Source organism: Pelophylax lessonae, assembly GCF_965119305.1.
Source record: "Pelophylax lessonae genome assembly, chromosome: 3".
In the NCBI taxonomy this organism is placed as follows: Eukaryota; Metazoa; Chordata; class Amphibia; order Anura; family Ranidae; genus Pelophylax; species Pelophylax lessonae.
Window position 1 is genome coordinate 32,504,227 of NC_138770.1, and position 15,751 is coordinate 32,519,977.

Here is a 15,751-nt window from a genome sequence, read left to right on the forward strand (position 1 = left end):
TATCACACGTACACAACCACACTAGGCCCCAATTACTATTGTTTGTACCCCTAAAAGGCTAGGAGTAGGGGGAGTATGGAACAGGCAGCACCCTCAAACCTTCAGAAGTATGAGATGAACCCCAACAACTTGGAAAGGTGGATCTCTCTCACACGTACCAACACAGACTATCCCCCAATTTAACTGATCCCCAGAGGTTTTTGATTAAATAGCGGAATAGAAAATATGATCCCAAAAAAGTGTATGTATATCACACGTACACAACCACACTAGGCCCCAATTACTATTGTTTGTACCCCTAAAAGGCTAGGAGTAGGGGGAGTATGGAACAGGCAGCACCCTCAAACCTTCAGAAGTATGAGATGAACCCCAACAACTTGGAAAGGTGGATCTCTCTCACACGTACCAACACAGACTATCCCCCAATTTAACTGATCCCCAGAGGTTTTTGATTAAATAGCGGAATAGAAAATATGATCCCAAAAAAGTGTATGTATATCACACGTACACAACCACACTAGGCCCCAATTACTATTGTTTGTACCCCTAAAAGGCTAGGAGTAGGGGGAGTATGGAACAGGCAGCACCCTCAAACCTTCAGAAGTATGAGATGAACCCCAACAACTTGGAAAGGTGGATCTCTCTCACACGTACCAACACAGACTATCCCCCAATTTAACTGATCCCCAGAGGTTTTTGATTAAATAGCGGAATAGAAAATATGATCCCAAAAAAGTGTATGTATATCACACGTACACAACCACACTAGGCCCCAATTACTATTGTTTGTACCCCTAAAAGGCTAGGAGTAGGGGGAGTATGGAACAGGCAGCACCCTCAAACCTTCAGAAGTATGAGATGAACCCCAACAACTTGGAAAGGTGGATCTCTCTCACACGTACCAACACAGACTATCCCCCAATTTAACTGATCCCCAGAGGTTTTTGATTAAATAGCGGAATAGAAAATATGATCCCAAAAAAGTGTATGTATATCACACGTACACAACCACACTAGGCCCCAATTACTATTGTTTGTACCCCTAAAAGGCTAGGAGTAGGGGGGAGTATGGAACAGGCAGCACCCTCAAACCTTCAGAAGTATGAGATGAACCCCAACAACTTGGAAAGGTGGATCTCTCTCACACGTACCAACACAGACTATCCCCCAATTTAACTGATCCCCAAAGGTTTTTGATTAAATAGCGGAATAGAAAATATGATCCCAAAAAAGTGTATGTATATCACACGTACACAACCACACTAGGCCCCAATTACTATTGTTTGTACCCCTAAAAGGCTAGGAGTAGGGGGAGTATGGAACAGGCAGCACCCTCAAACCTTCAGAAGTATGAGATGAACCCCAACAACTTGGAAAGGTGGATCTCTCTCACACGTACCAACACAGACTATCCCCCAATTTAACTGATCCCCAAAGGTTTTTGATTAAATAGCGGAATAGAAAATATGATCCCAAAAAAGTGTATGTATATCACACGTACACAACCACACTAGGCCCCAATTACTATTGTTTGTACCCCTAAAAGGCTAGGAGTAGGGGGAGTATGGAACAGGCAGCACCCTCAAACCTTCAGAAGTATGAGATGAACCCCAACAACTTGGAAAGGTGGATCTCTCTCACACGTACCAACACAGACTATCCCCCAATTTAACTGATCCCCAGAGGTTTTTGATTAAATAGCGGAATAGAAAATATGATCCCAAAAAAGTGTATGTATATCACACGTACACAACCACACTAGGCCCCAATTACTATTGTTTGTACCCCTAAAAGGCTAGGAGTAGGGGGAGTATGGAACAGGCAGCACCCTCAAACCTTCAGAAGTATGAGATGAACCCCAACAACTTGGAAAGGTGGATCTCTCTCACACGTACCAACACAGACTATCCCCCAATTTAACTGATCCCCAGAGGTTTTTGATTAAATAGCGGAATAGAAAATATGATCCCAAAAAAGTGTATGTATATCACACGTACACAACCACACTAGGCCCCAATTACTATTGTTTGTACCCCTAAAAGGCTAGGAGTAGGGGGGAGTATGGAACAGGCAGCACCCTCAAACCTTCAGAAGTATGAGATGAACCCCAACAACTTGGAAAGGTGGATCTCTCTCACACGTACCAACACAGACTATCCCCCAATTTAACTGATCCCCAAAGGTTTTTGATTAAATAGCGGAATAGAAAATATGATCCCAAAAAAGTGTATGTATATCACACGTACACAACCACACTAGGCCCCAATTACTATTGTTTGTACCCCTAAAAGGCTAGGAGTAGGGGGAGTATGGAACAGGCAGCACCCTCAAACCTTCAGAAGTATGAGATGAACCCCAACAACTTGGAAAGGTGGATCTCTCTCACACGTACCAACACAGACTATCCCCCAATTTAACTGATCCCCAGAGGTTTTTGATTAAATAGCGGAATAGAAAATATGATCCCAAAAAAGTGTATGTATATCACACGTACACAACCACACTAGGCCCCAATTACTATTGTTTGTACCCCTAAAAGGCTAGGAGTAGGGGGAGTATGGAACAGGCAGCACCCTCAAACCTTCAGAAGTATGAGATGAACCCCAACAACTTGGAAAGGTGGATCTCTCTCACACGTACCAACACAGACTATCCCCCAATTTAACTGATCCCCAAAGGTTTTTGATTAAATAGCGGAATAGAAAATATGATCCCAAAAAAGTGTATGTATATCACACGTACACAACCACACTAGGCCCCAATTACTATTGTTTGTACCCCTAAAAGGCTAGGAGTAGGGGGAGTATGGAACAGGCAGCACCCTCAAACCTTCAGAAGTATGAGATGAACCCCAACAACTTGGAAAGGTGGATCTCTCTCACACGTACCAACACAGACTATCCCCCAATTTAACTGATCCCCAAAGGTTTTTGATTAAATAGCGGAATAGAAAATATGATCCCAAAAAAGTGTATGTATATCACACGTACACAACCACACTAGGCCCCAATTACTATTGTTTGTACCCCTAAAAGGCTAGATGAGGAGTAGGGGGAGTATGGAACAGGCAGCACCCTCAAACCTTCAGTATGAGATTGTGTTCACTGTACCCCACAAAGATTGAGTTCACTGCACCCCACAATGATTGTGTTCACTGCACCTCACAAAGATTGTGTTCACTGTACCCCCCAAAGATTGTGTTCACTGCACCCCACAAAGATTCTGTTCACTGTACCCCACAAAGATTGTGTTCACTGCACCCCAAAAAGATTGTGTTCACTGCACCCCAAAAAGGATGTTGTTCACTGCACCCCAAAAAGGATGTTGTTCACTCCACCCCAAAAAGATTGTGTTCACTGCACCCCACAAAGATTGTGTTCACTGCACCCCAAAAAGATTGTGTTCACTGCACCCCAAAAATGATTTTGTTCACTGCACCCCAAAAAGGATTTTGTTCACTGCACCCCAAAAAGGATGTTGTTCACTCCACCCCAAAAAGATTGTGTTCACTGCACCCCAAAAAGATTGTGTTCACTGCACCCCACAAAGGATTTTGTTCACTGCACCCCAAAAAGATTGTGTTCACTGCACCCCAAAAAGGATGTTGTTCACTGCACCCCAAAAAGGATTTTGTTCACTGCACCCCAAAAAGATTGTGTTCACTGCACCCCACAAAGGATTTTGTTCACTGCACCCCACAAAGATTGTGTTCACTGCACACCAAAAAGGATTGTGTTCACTGCACCCCAAAAAGATTTTGTTCACTGCACCCCAAAAAGATTGTGTTCACTGCACCCCAAAAAGATTGTGTTCACTGCAGCCCAAAAAGATTGTGTTCACTGCAGCCCAAAAAGATTGTGTTCACTGCAGCCCAAAAAGATTGTGTTCACTGCAGCCCAAAAAGATTGTGTTCACTGCAGCCCAAAAAGATTGTGTTCACTGCAGCTCACACACAGAAAAATGGATGTGGATCACTGACACCTGCCTATCTCCAATCCCACACCACACAGCAATATCGATTGTAGTTTGTAGAACACAGTTTCCCTAAAATTCAGCAGACTCTGTCCCTAACAGGATTGAGAAGAGATCGTAGATCAGGATTGAGTGCAGATTCACCCCACCCCCCACACAGCAATATCGATTGTAGTTTGTAGAACACAGTTTCCCTAAAATTCAGCAGACTCTGTCCCTAACAGGATTGAGAAGAGATCGTAGATCAGGATTGAGTGCAGATTCACCCCACCCCCCACACAGCAATATCGATTGTAGTTTGTAGAACACAGTTTCCCTAAAATTCAGCAGACTCTGTCCCTAACAGGATTGAGAAGAGATCGTAGATCAGGATTGAGTGCAGATTCACCCCACCCCCCACACAGCAATATCGATTGTAGTTTGTAGAAGACACTGACCCTATATAATTCAGCAGACTCTATCCCTAAAATGCCTACAACTCGCCCTGCCTAAACACTCCGACCTGTCCCTCAATTCTATCCGGACACAAATGGTTTTTTCCTGCCTATCTTTCCCTAATCAGCAGCCAGCACGTTGATGTGTGCTCTCTGTCCCTGAATCTAAGCAGCATAATGACGCCGCTGCGGCTGCCTCGAACTTATAAAGACTTGGTCACATGCTTCAGACGGCCAATCACAGCTACTGAGACATTTGCAGGCATGGCTGGGATGGCTTAAGGCACACCAGTTAAACGATTGTTGATTGGCTGTTGAAAGCCCGCCATGAAAAGAGCGCCAAAGCATGCAAAACCCGGAAATAAAACGACCGAACACGGATTTTTACCCGAACATACAGTAAAGTGTCCGTGTCCGTGTTCGGGTACAAAAAATCCAATTATTCGGTACGAACACGAATAATACAGTCCGTGTTCGCTCAACACTAATCACAAGCACATGGCTTATCTGGAGGTCATGGCAATTAGGACCATCCACAAGGGTTCACCTACTGATAATGAAAGGTTCTCTCTCTTATGTAGGAAGGAGACCTTCTGGATTTATAAGTTTGGTTCCTTATCACCATATGGCTTGAATGAGGACTTAGAGATCCATAATATTGTCTAATAATAATCCTCATATCCCATTAACTTCTTTTTACCACTTTGTGCGTCATAATTGTTGTCGCTGACAGACATATTAACATTAATAGTAATATTTTAATATGTATTATTTTTTATTATTATTATAATATTAGTTAGTTCTTAGAATATGCACAATAGTGGAAATATTCCCCTTTTTATTATTTTCTTTTTCTGATTGATATGAGGATATTTTGTACATTTGTGATTATACTGCAGAGTTTATATTTGATGGCAACTGACTCAATGGCAGCCATAAGCATGGATGGGTTAAGTGGCATCCAGATCTGCATAGCTCCGCCCACTCCCCGCCTCTCTATTGGGACGCATACTGCTTAAATACTCCAGTTGCCTATATCCCCATAACTTGATAAAGCGCATGCACGTGAAACACGTCATCACGGCAACTTTACAAGCTTGCATTCCATGCTGGGACCCCGAGGCTTCCTCTGGTTCTTCCTGCTCCCGCCCACTAGCCAACAGTGATGTCACCCGAGCACGCTGCTGTGCTCCGTCTGCTTCCCCGAGTGGCAGTATCGTATTTCCCAGGGCTTTTGGATTGGCGCCCCTCTATCAGCCCTCACCGCAGTGCTGGATGACCCTTGATTAATGCCTAGGGCCCTTTTGCAGTGGTATTGTTGGCGTTTTCATTAACTTGACTGTTCTTATCCACCACATTGTGGGTAATAAACTGTTGTGAGACTTTTAGGCTCCATGTACACGGGACGTTGTTAAAAGTCCCTTTGAATGCTGGAATTTTTAGGACGTTTAAAACGTCCGTTCGGTCGCGTTTGTACCCGCGTTTAGCGGGCGTTTAGCGGCGTTTGCAGGCGTTTGCGTTTAGAAGCGTTCCTAGAGGTCAAAAAAATTATTCCCCTTTAAAATGGAAAAACGCGAACGCTAAACGCGGGTCATCGCGTTCAGACGCGTTAGGACGCGTTTAGACGCGTTCGGACACGCGTTTGTGCGTTTGAAACGCCGGGAAACACACATTCGAACGCAAATAATTGCGTTCTAAAAAAAGTCCCTGAACGCAACTGCCTGCAAATGACTGTAAACGACCTGGTGTACATGGACAGATAAGATAAAATGTAGATGGGTTCAGGGGCTTCTGAAAAAAACGCCCAACTGCTCCTAAACGACCATTTCCAGCGTCCCGTGTACGTGGACCCTTACCCTTAATAGACCTGGCTGCTGTTTTCACAGTCCTGCAGATAATTCTCCTTCTAGTGACCACTGGGGGCACCTAGCGTGGTCTTTTGTTTTGTGTATGCCTATATCTTGCACTATACAAAGTGTATTTGACAGCTGCATAGGCTTGTCCTGGTCTTCCCATGAATCCATCTATGATCTGTGCCCTCAGCGCTCGGTATACATGTTTGTTTAAAATGACGTAACTGAAATCTATTGGCTTCGGCCCAGGACAGGATCCTTCCATAGGACAGGGAGTCTGGGATTGAAGGATTATATAAAAGGTTAAGCAGGAGAGAACATGGTGAAGAAAGAAAATACCGTGTGCAACATTTTTTCCATGTGGACAACCTAAATCGCATAGGGGAGGAGGATTGTTTCAGTGGAGAGGACATGGTGGAGTCAGCTGACCATAATAAAGGGCATGGGTGAGTGGGGAAGATGAGCCCAAATTCGATTTCAGACCAGCGACTGGGTGGGCGATGGACAGACCAGGACATAAAAGTCTGGAGGTGGGGGGCATAATAATAATTTAACCACTTCCCACCAGAAGGCCGTCATATGACATCCTGGATTGAAGTGGGGATATCTGGATGATGGGTGCAGCTGCAGGCATCATCCAGATATCTTTCTTTTCAGCCAGCGATTCCCTATCTTGTTAAAGCCATCCTAGAAGCTCATGAAATGCTTGATTGCTTTTACATGCAGCGGGACATCCTCCACCGCCCTTCAATGCCTCTCCCGGGGCTCTCCCATGCGATCGGGGAGCTGGAAAACGGATCCGGCGACTGATTACTATAGAGCTGATCAGAGACTGGATGGTCCCCGGCCATCTTTATGCTCCTTGGAGGCCGAAAGCAACATCATGACGTCACTTCTGGCGCTGGCAGATGTAAGCACTGCCGATTTTTATCCTGGAAAGCAGAGATCAATGTACTTTTTTATCTCATGCTTTCCTGGGTAGAGGAGACATCTGGGGTCTATGTGACCCCAGATTTCTCCATAAAGATAACCTGTCACGCCTTATTCCTATTACAAGGGATGTGTACATTTATTGTAATAGGACTAAAAGAGATCAAAACAAAATTAAAGAGTTGGTGTACAAATAATAAAAAATTAATAATAACGTTTTTAAAGCACTCCTGTCCCCCGTGCTCGCACGCAAAAGCAAACGCATACGTAGGTTGCGCCCGCATATATAAACAATGTTCGGACCACACATGTGAGGCATTGTTGCAAACATTAGAGCGGGAGCAATAATTCTAGCACTACTCCTCCTCTGTAACTCAAAATGTTTACAGGTTACCTGTTTAGAAAGCGCCACTTATAGCATTTTTTAGGTATCGTAGTTTTCCACGAGTGTGTGCAATTCTAAAGCATGACACATGTTTGATATCTAATTGCTCGGCATAACATCATCTTTTATATTCTGTTTTTTTTTTTTTTGCATTAGAATTCATTTTGTGTATTTTCTCCAAAGAAATTGTGTTTGAAAAATTGCTGTGACCGCCATTTTATTCTCTAGGGTCTTTGCTTAAAAAATATATATATTTTTAATGTTTGGGGGTTCTGAGTAATTTTTTAGCAATGAAATGATGATTTTGACATGTAGGAGAGAAATGCCAGAATTGGCCCGGATGGGAAGTGGTTAACAGGTCGGTGCTCCCAGACCGCCCCTAGATCTCAGCCAAAGCAAAGTGGATTGTGCTATGCGATGGGACTTATGGTGCCATATAAATGTAACAAAGGTACTTTGCAGCAATTTCAGCTGAGAAAGAGGGACTTGGACCGGGAGAGTCTCAAATAGGTACAGCAGTTTGGGGAGGAACCACATTTTGAGGACATTTACCGTGCCTAGCCAGGAGATATTATACAGTAAGCATCCCATTGTTTCAGGGATAAATGTATGTCTTGAAATAAAGAAGGAAGGTTAGCTTAGTATAATGAGGAGAAGGTGTCACATGAATAACGAGGTATTTGAGGGAACAGGTACACTAGTGATACGAGTAAGCGGATTGTAAGGTGCCCAGAGTTGTGGGAGGAATGTTGATAGAAAGATCCTCGATCTTAGAAGTATTAATCTTATACCCCGGCAGTGTACTCAGGTAGATGAGTGACAATTATTAGTAGTTATAATTTATACACAGCATGTTTGTTACAATGAATGTTTTATTATATATTCAGAGTGGAAACCTTGGAGATGATAATATTGATGTTAAAGAAGAGTATAAAGAGGAGGATGAGGAGTATGGAGTGATGGAGGAGTTTTCAGAAGGACACAAGGATATGATGGAGCCACCAAATACCAGGAACCCACCAGAGAGATGTCCCCGTCCTCTGTATTCCCGGGATTCCACACAGGAAGGTCACACCATCCCTCACTGTTACAAGGTTGGTGGGATGGAGTATCTAGAACATGGACTTGTGGAGATGATGTGTGGATTATTTTACAGATGATTTTTCTCTCAATTTCTTTAGGGTGAAGATCTGATAGATATAAAAGTTGAGGTTAAAGCAGAAGAAGAAGAGAGGATGGAGGAGGATGGAATAACAGGGACATTTATAGAGGAGGACACTCCTACAGAGATCAGAACAGGTGGGCCATTAACACTAAATACATTCCTCCACCCATACTGCTCACTGATTGGTCCAGAGTGCTCAGGTCTAGCAAGATCTCTGACGGCAATTTTCCCAGATTTACTTGCTCTGATGTCTCTGCAGCTTGTCTCATGGAAACATTTAAGCTTCTACTGATTACTGAATACCAATATTATGAGTCCTGACCTTTACACTGCATAATTTATATTGTACATTACATATTCCTGATCCCTGTACTATATACTTGATGTTGTACATTACATACTCCTGACCCATGCACTATATACTCTATGCTGTACATTACATACTCTGACCCCTGCACTATATACTCTGTGTTGTACATAATTCTGATACTGTATAGTCCTGATGTTTGTATCCTTTATAATAAGTTGTACATTACATAGGCTTTACTTCTTTTGCACCCATGTTCTACTGTTCTACCAGCTGGACATTTTATATCTGATGATTTGATTGGAGGACAGACATTTACATATTGATAATAATGTGATAACATCCTCAGGCTTTGGAACCTTAAACAGAAAGTGATAATGAGGGAGGAGTCAATAATGATGGTGGTCTTCAGGATCAGTCCAGACTTCATCTTGGTTGCTCTCCCCCTATCCTCACTCTCTGACCTCTGTGGGGGGGGGGGGGGGGATTCAGTCCCGCTGTTATTCATGACTAAATATGACTAAATCATGGACTAAATAAGGAAGTGCAGGACTTCTTGTGTTGGGAAGATGGCAATGAGTGATAGAGGGGGAGGGGACACTCGTCCTATAATCCCCTCATCACTGTCACTCCTATAAAAGACAGTTCTCATTGTTTCCTCACTCTCTGACTAAGGTCCATGAATAAAGAAATGAACTGGTAGGAGATCAGAGGACCCATTTACTAGTTACCTTGAGGATGGAATTGTAAGATCCTCAGAGACAAAGCTGCCTGATGTGGGCGGAGTCCTGGTTTAGGGGAACCAATCTGCTGATGTCTAGTAATAATCTTTTTATTTCTATTTTAGTAGATGGACGGGAGATGAGGAAACCCTCCGAGGATTGTCTCACTTTGTCTCCAGACTGTAAAGTAGAAGATGAGGACATCACACAGTATAGTCCAGGAGAAAACCCAACTACCTCAAATGTCCAGCCGGCACAACACAGTATAGATGGACCATCGTATTCCTCTTATCCTGAGGATCCTCAGACTGTGGGGGATGGTGCCGGACCATTGTATCCCTCTTATCCTGCGGAACCTCAGACTGTAAGGGACGGAGCCAGACCATCGTATTCCTCTTATCCTGAGCAACCTCAGACTGTGAGGGACAGTGCCGGACCATCGTATTCCTCTTATCCTGAGGAACCTCAGACTGTGAGGAACAGTGCCGGACCATCATATTCCTCTTATCCTGAGCAACCTCAGACTGTGAGGGACAGTGCGGGACCATTGTATTCCTCTTATCCTGAGGAACCTCAGACTGTGAGGAACAGTGCCGGACCATTGTATTCCTCTTATCCTGAGGAACCTCAGACTGTAAGGGACGGTGCCAGACCATCGTATTCCTCTTATCCTGAGGAAACTCAGACTGTGAGGGACGGTGCCGGACCATCGTATTCCACTTATTCTGAGGAACCTCAGACTGTGAGGGACAGTGCCGGACCATCATATTCCTCTTATCCTGAGGAACCTCAGACTGTGAGGGATGGTGCCAGACCATTGTATTCCTCTTATCCTGAGGAACCTCAGACCGTGAGGGACGGTGCCGGAGCATCGTATTCCTCTTATCCTGAAGAACCTCAGCCTGTGAGGGATGGTGCTGGACCATCGTATTCCTCTTATCCTGAGGAACCTCAGACTGTGAGGGACAGTGCCGTCCTTCCAACAGATAAGAGGTTTTCCTGTACTGAGTGTGGGAAGAGTTTCCATTTTAAATGCGATCTTGACGTGCACAAAAGATCTTGCACAGGTGAGAAGCCATATTCCTGTCCTGAGTGTGGGAAATGTTTTTCAGACAGGTCCAATCTTTACCCACATTGGAGATTGCACACAGGGGAAAAGCCATATTCCTGTGATGAGTGTGGGAAATGTTTGTCAAGGAAGTCCCATTTTATCACACATCAGAGATCTCACACAGGGGAAAAGCTGTATTCCTGTCCTGAGTGTGGGAAATGTTTTTCACAGATGTCCAGTCTTTCCAGACATCAGAAATCTCACATGGATGAAAAGACTTACTCCTGTCCTGAGTGTGGGAAATGTTTTCCAACAAAAAGTTATTTTGTCATTCATCAGAGATGTCACACGGGGGAGAAGCCATATTGCTGTCCTGAGTGTGGGAAATGCTTTTCACACAAGTCCCATCTTCACACACATCAGCAACTGCACAAGGGGCTGAAACCATTTTCCTGTTCAGAATGTGGGAAATGTTTTGTACAAAAATCAAACCTTGTTACACATCAGAGGTCTCATACAGGGGAGAAGCCGTATTCCTGTCCTGAGTGTGGGAAAGGATTTGTACGAAAAGAAAACCTTATTACACATCAGAGATCTCACACGGGGGAGAAGCCGTATTCCTGTCCTGAGTGTGGGAAATGTTTTTCACAGAAGCCCCATCTTAACACACATCAGAGATCTCACACGGGGGAGAAGCAACTGCACAAGGGGCTGAAACCATATTCCTGTTCAGATTGTGGGAAATGTTTTGTACGAAAATCAAACCTTGTTACACATCAGAGGTCTCATACAGGGGAGAAGCTGTATTCCTGTCCTGAGTGTGGGAAAGGTTTTGTACGAAAAGAAAACCTTATTACACATCAGAGATCTCATACAGGCGAGAAGCCGTATTCCTGTCCTGAGTGTGGGAAAGGTTTTGTACGAAAAGAAAACCTTATTACACATCAGAGATCTCACACGGGGAGAAGCCATATTCCTGTCCTGAGTGTGGGAAATGTTTTTCACAGAAGCCCCATCTTAACACACATCAGAGATCTCACACGGGAAAGAAGCCATATTCCTGTCCTGAGTGCAGGAAATGTTTTTCAGATAAGTCCAATCTTTCCAGACATCAGAGATCTTACACGGGGGAAAAGCCATATTCCTGTCCTGAGTGTGTAAAATGTTTTTTGCAGAATTCTGATCTTTGCAATCATCAGAGAACTCACACGGGGAAGAAGCCGTATTCTTGTCCTGAGTGAGGGAATGATTCCTCACTGAAGTCCTGTCTTCCTGTACATCAGGGATCCCACACAACCCTTGAGGTGTATTAGTGCCTTGAGTGTGGGAAGTCTTCTATATGAATGTTGATGGACATCACAGCTCTCATGTGTGAAAGAAGCACACCCTGATATACACCTCAGATATACTCCATGGCTGATCTTCATTATGTAAGATACACTTCATAAGGAGATCAGAGATCACCAAAGACATGGATGAAGTGTTGTCCCGTGTTGGCCATTGATGGCAGTAGAAAAAAGAACCGCTTGGAACTCCGACTAGGTGCTTCCTTCCACCAAACCATGCTTCCTGCCCTCCAAACCGTTCTGAGCAGACTGAGAGCTAATACCAGCCCCTTTTACCCCAAACATCGTACACAGACAAGATGTGAGGTAAAAATCCAAAGGAATGACTGTTTATTGAAGCTCAGACACATACTTCATACCATACAGGAGGACATCCCCTCCTGATCATATTACCCTAACAATACAAACTGTAAACAAGAATATAATTAACATAACTAAGGAACAGCCAACATGAACTACGCTACTCCCCCTCTAGCAACTGATAACTTACAGTGATATACTTAACATGAGCTAATTAACTGGTCACTTAAACCAGCCTAGGTGGAGGGGACAATACTAGCAGACAGACAGAAACAATGGAACAATGGGAGAGATCTACTTACCATACCACACATTATAGCAGGAGGCCCCAGTGGTTTGAGCTGATTACATAACATCTACAGTCATTGCTGGTTTAAGGCATAGAGGCCCCAAATATGGATATGGAACCTCCAGTTCCCGGAGTCTGTGTGTTTTGGGGAGACATAAACTTGAATCAGAAACAAGACCACTCCACGGATCCCCTAGGCATACACCTTCCAAAGAGTAGTGTTCTCCTAAATGCCAGGGCCCATAGTCAGTGGGTAAGAGGCTCGCTCCCAGTCCCTTCCAAAAGCCTCTGTCCTGGTTAGGTCTGTCACAGAGTCATCACCTTTCATTGGCTGAGTACATTTTGTGGTGTGAGCTTTCAGAAACATTTAGAGGTCTATTTAAAAATACAAAAATAGTTGAATGAGTGTGACCAACATTCGCCCAGCTGTGACAAGTTTTGGCAATATTTTATTTCATATGATCATTGGCTCCATCTATTGGCCATAATGCTTTATTGCACTATTTTTACTGATGGAGGTATTTCAGGAAAAATACCGTAATATGGCCACTAGATGGAGCTGGTGATCATAGGAAATCACTGTGTTAAATAAAATACAGCCAGAATTTTTATCAGCTGAATGAATGTTTGTCACATTCGTCCAATGAATTTTATGAAAATCAGGAAAATAAACAAGGGTGGTTAGTGAAAGCAGCGCAGATTACACACACTACACATTGTTAGGCACACAGTTAACCCTTTTATTGCCCCTAGATGTTAACCCATTCCCAGTCAGTGTCATTAGTACAATGACAGTGTATAGTATTATCACTGATCTCTGTATTGGTGTCACTGGTGATGTCAGTGTCAGTTCCCAGCCAGTGTCATTAGTACAGTGACAGTGTATAGTATTATCACTGATCTCTATATTGGTGTCACTGGTGGTATCAGTGTCAGTTCCCAGTCAGTGTCATTAGTACATTGACAGTGTATAGTATCATCACTGATCTCTGTATTGGTGTCACTGGTGATGTCAGTTCCCAGTCAGTGTCATTAGTACAGTGACAGTGTATAGTGACTGATCAATGTATTGGTGTCACTATTGATGTCAGTGTCAGTTAATGCCCCTCCCAGTGAATGTCAGCTAGCGCCAAATTGTCTGCCACACTATTACAGTCGCACTATAAGTTGCTGATCATCACCATTACCAGTATTACTTTAATGTCAAAGCTGTGTAAATTCCACCATAGTTTGTAGACTATAACTTTCACTCAAACCAATTAATATACACTTCATGGGATTTTTTTTACCAAAAATCATGTAGCAGAATACAGTTGGACCTAAACTTATGCAGACATTTGAATATTTTTTTTTATTGGATATATTTTATAATAGAAATATTGTTTTTTTTTTCAAAAATGTTTGATTTTTTTGTTTATATAATAAAAAATAAACCCAGTTATCAAAGGCCACAAAAAAGCTTTATTTGTGTGAAAAAAATGATATAAATGTCATTTGTGTAGTGTTGCATGACCGCGCAATTGCCAGTTAAAGTAGTGCAGTGGTGAATGGCAAAAAAATGCTCTGGTCACGAAGGGGGTAAAAAATTCCGGAGCTTAAGTGGTCAAACCAACCATTCATTTAAAACTAAAAATGTGCATTTGGCCATTTGATGGCGCTAAGTATAATAGAAATTGGTGTCATCACCTGGGCTCGTTGGCCTCCTGCTTCAGGGGGTGGGGCCAGATGGAGACGTTTCTACACATATGGTGGACTTGTCCTAAAGTGCGCCCCTTTTGGATGAGGTTAAGCTTTTTATTTTTTCAGGTACGACATTCAATATTACCAAAGATGGAAGTATTACCCTACTGATGTGTAGATTGTGTGGAGAGGAAGGGTCTATCTGTAAATAAATGGCACCGTCCCCTGGGATAAATTATGAAATAGTTATGTAACCAGGTTGGTAGGCGACTGATAAGGATGGAGGGAGGGAAGGGAAAGGAATGAGACAAGGAGGGGGTAAGTCTACCAAACACTGGATGTGGGAATTTGAATGTGCCTGTCTATTAATACCAAAGATCAAAAATGGATAAAAAAGGATAATACATGTTTATTGATTATAACAAACAACAATATATATCAAATCATATAAATAATACAATATCTGTTTAAAGTAGATCTTGTGGATCTACACGTTTCACTTAACAGAGCTTCCTCAGGATCCAAGAGTATATTCTTATCAGATAAATCCATATAAAATCACAATATCTAAAACAGACAATAATAACAAACCCTTAGGCATTTTTTGATTCCCCTTTGTTTCTCTCTCTTTCAGGACTTAAAAAAAATGATTTATTTTTTTTTCTCTGTGGTATTATGGATATTTTAGTGTGCATCTCCTTCATATCTCTCACTCGTCTTGTACACATCTTCATTAATGTCATATCATTGTTCACTTACCCCATTGCACCTTTCCTTATTTATTCACACTCTCTTTGGTTGTGTTGGCCCTCACACTCATCTATTTTATTTTTGTGTATTGATAGAGTCACATTTACACTTCACTCTGTGTGTCACTTTATATAATTCTAATACCCCTTTCTGGGGTCCTCAGTATTCATATTGCACATACCAGTCACTGCTTTCTATGGTTGATCTTACTCTTTTTCGGTCTTTAGTTCTTTATCTTTCAGCTGTACTCTATACAGATTTCTAAACATCATCATACATCACTGATGCAGGGAGCAGTGTTTTTGATTTGATTTTTTACTAAAAGGGTAAGGACATATTTCAATGGCTTTTACTTTGCGATCCTCCTCTCCGCCTTCCAATTTTTTTGAATCCCCCCCCCCCCCCCCCCCCGATGGCCCAATTTAGTCTGCTGACTCACACACCCTTTTTTATTTTTTCCTTTTCCTAATAATTTATTTATTTATTTTTATTTATAATTTTAAAACATTTTTTTCATTTCTTTTTATATACTATGTATATTGATTTGTTATTATTGTTTGTTTTAGA

At 42.6% G+C, this 15,751-nt stretch overlaps 2 protein-coding genes and 1 pseudogene across 3 annotated transcripts in view; 2 read left to right on the forward strand and 1 right to left on the reverse strand.

Moving 5' to 3' along the window:
* LOC309550274 (uncharacterized protein) overlaps nucleotides 1–15,751 on the reverse strand; it is a gene marked incomplete at both ends in the record, with an annotated part of 1,476,097 nt that overhangs the window by 681,030 nt on the left and 779,316 nt on the right.
* The window catches only part of LOC309549916 (uncharacterized protein), a gene marked incomplete at its 3' end in the record, with an annotated part of 179,893 nt that overhangs the window by 11,433 nt on the left and 152,709 nt on the right, over nucleotides 1–15,751 (forward strand). The gene's annotated exons all lie outside the window — the stretch shown is intronic.
* LOC309549917 lies at nucleotides 10,038–12,267 on the forward strand (annotated as a pseudogene). Its single transcript has 3 exons — nucleotides 10,038–10,132; nucleotides 10,624–11,972; nucleotides 12,255–12,267. The product of its transcript is annotated as an uncharacterized misc_RNA (transcript).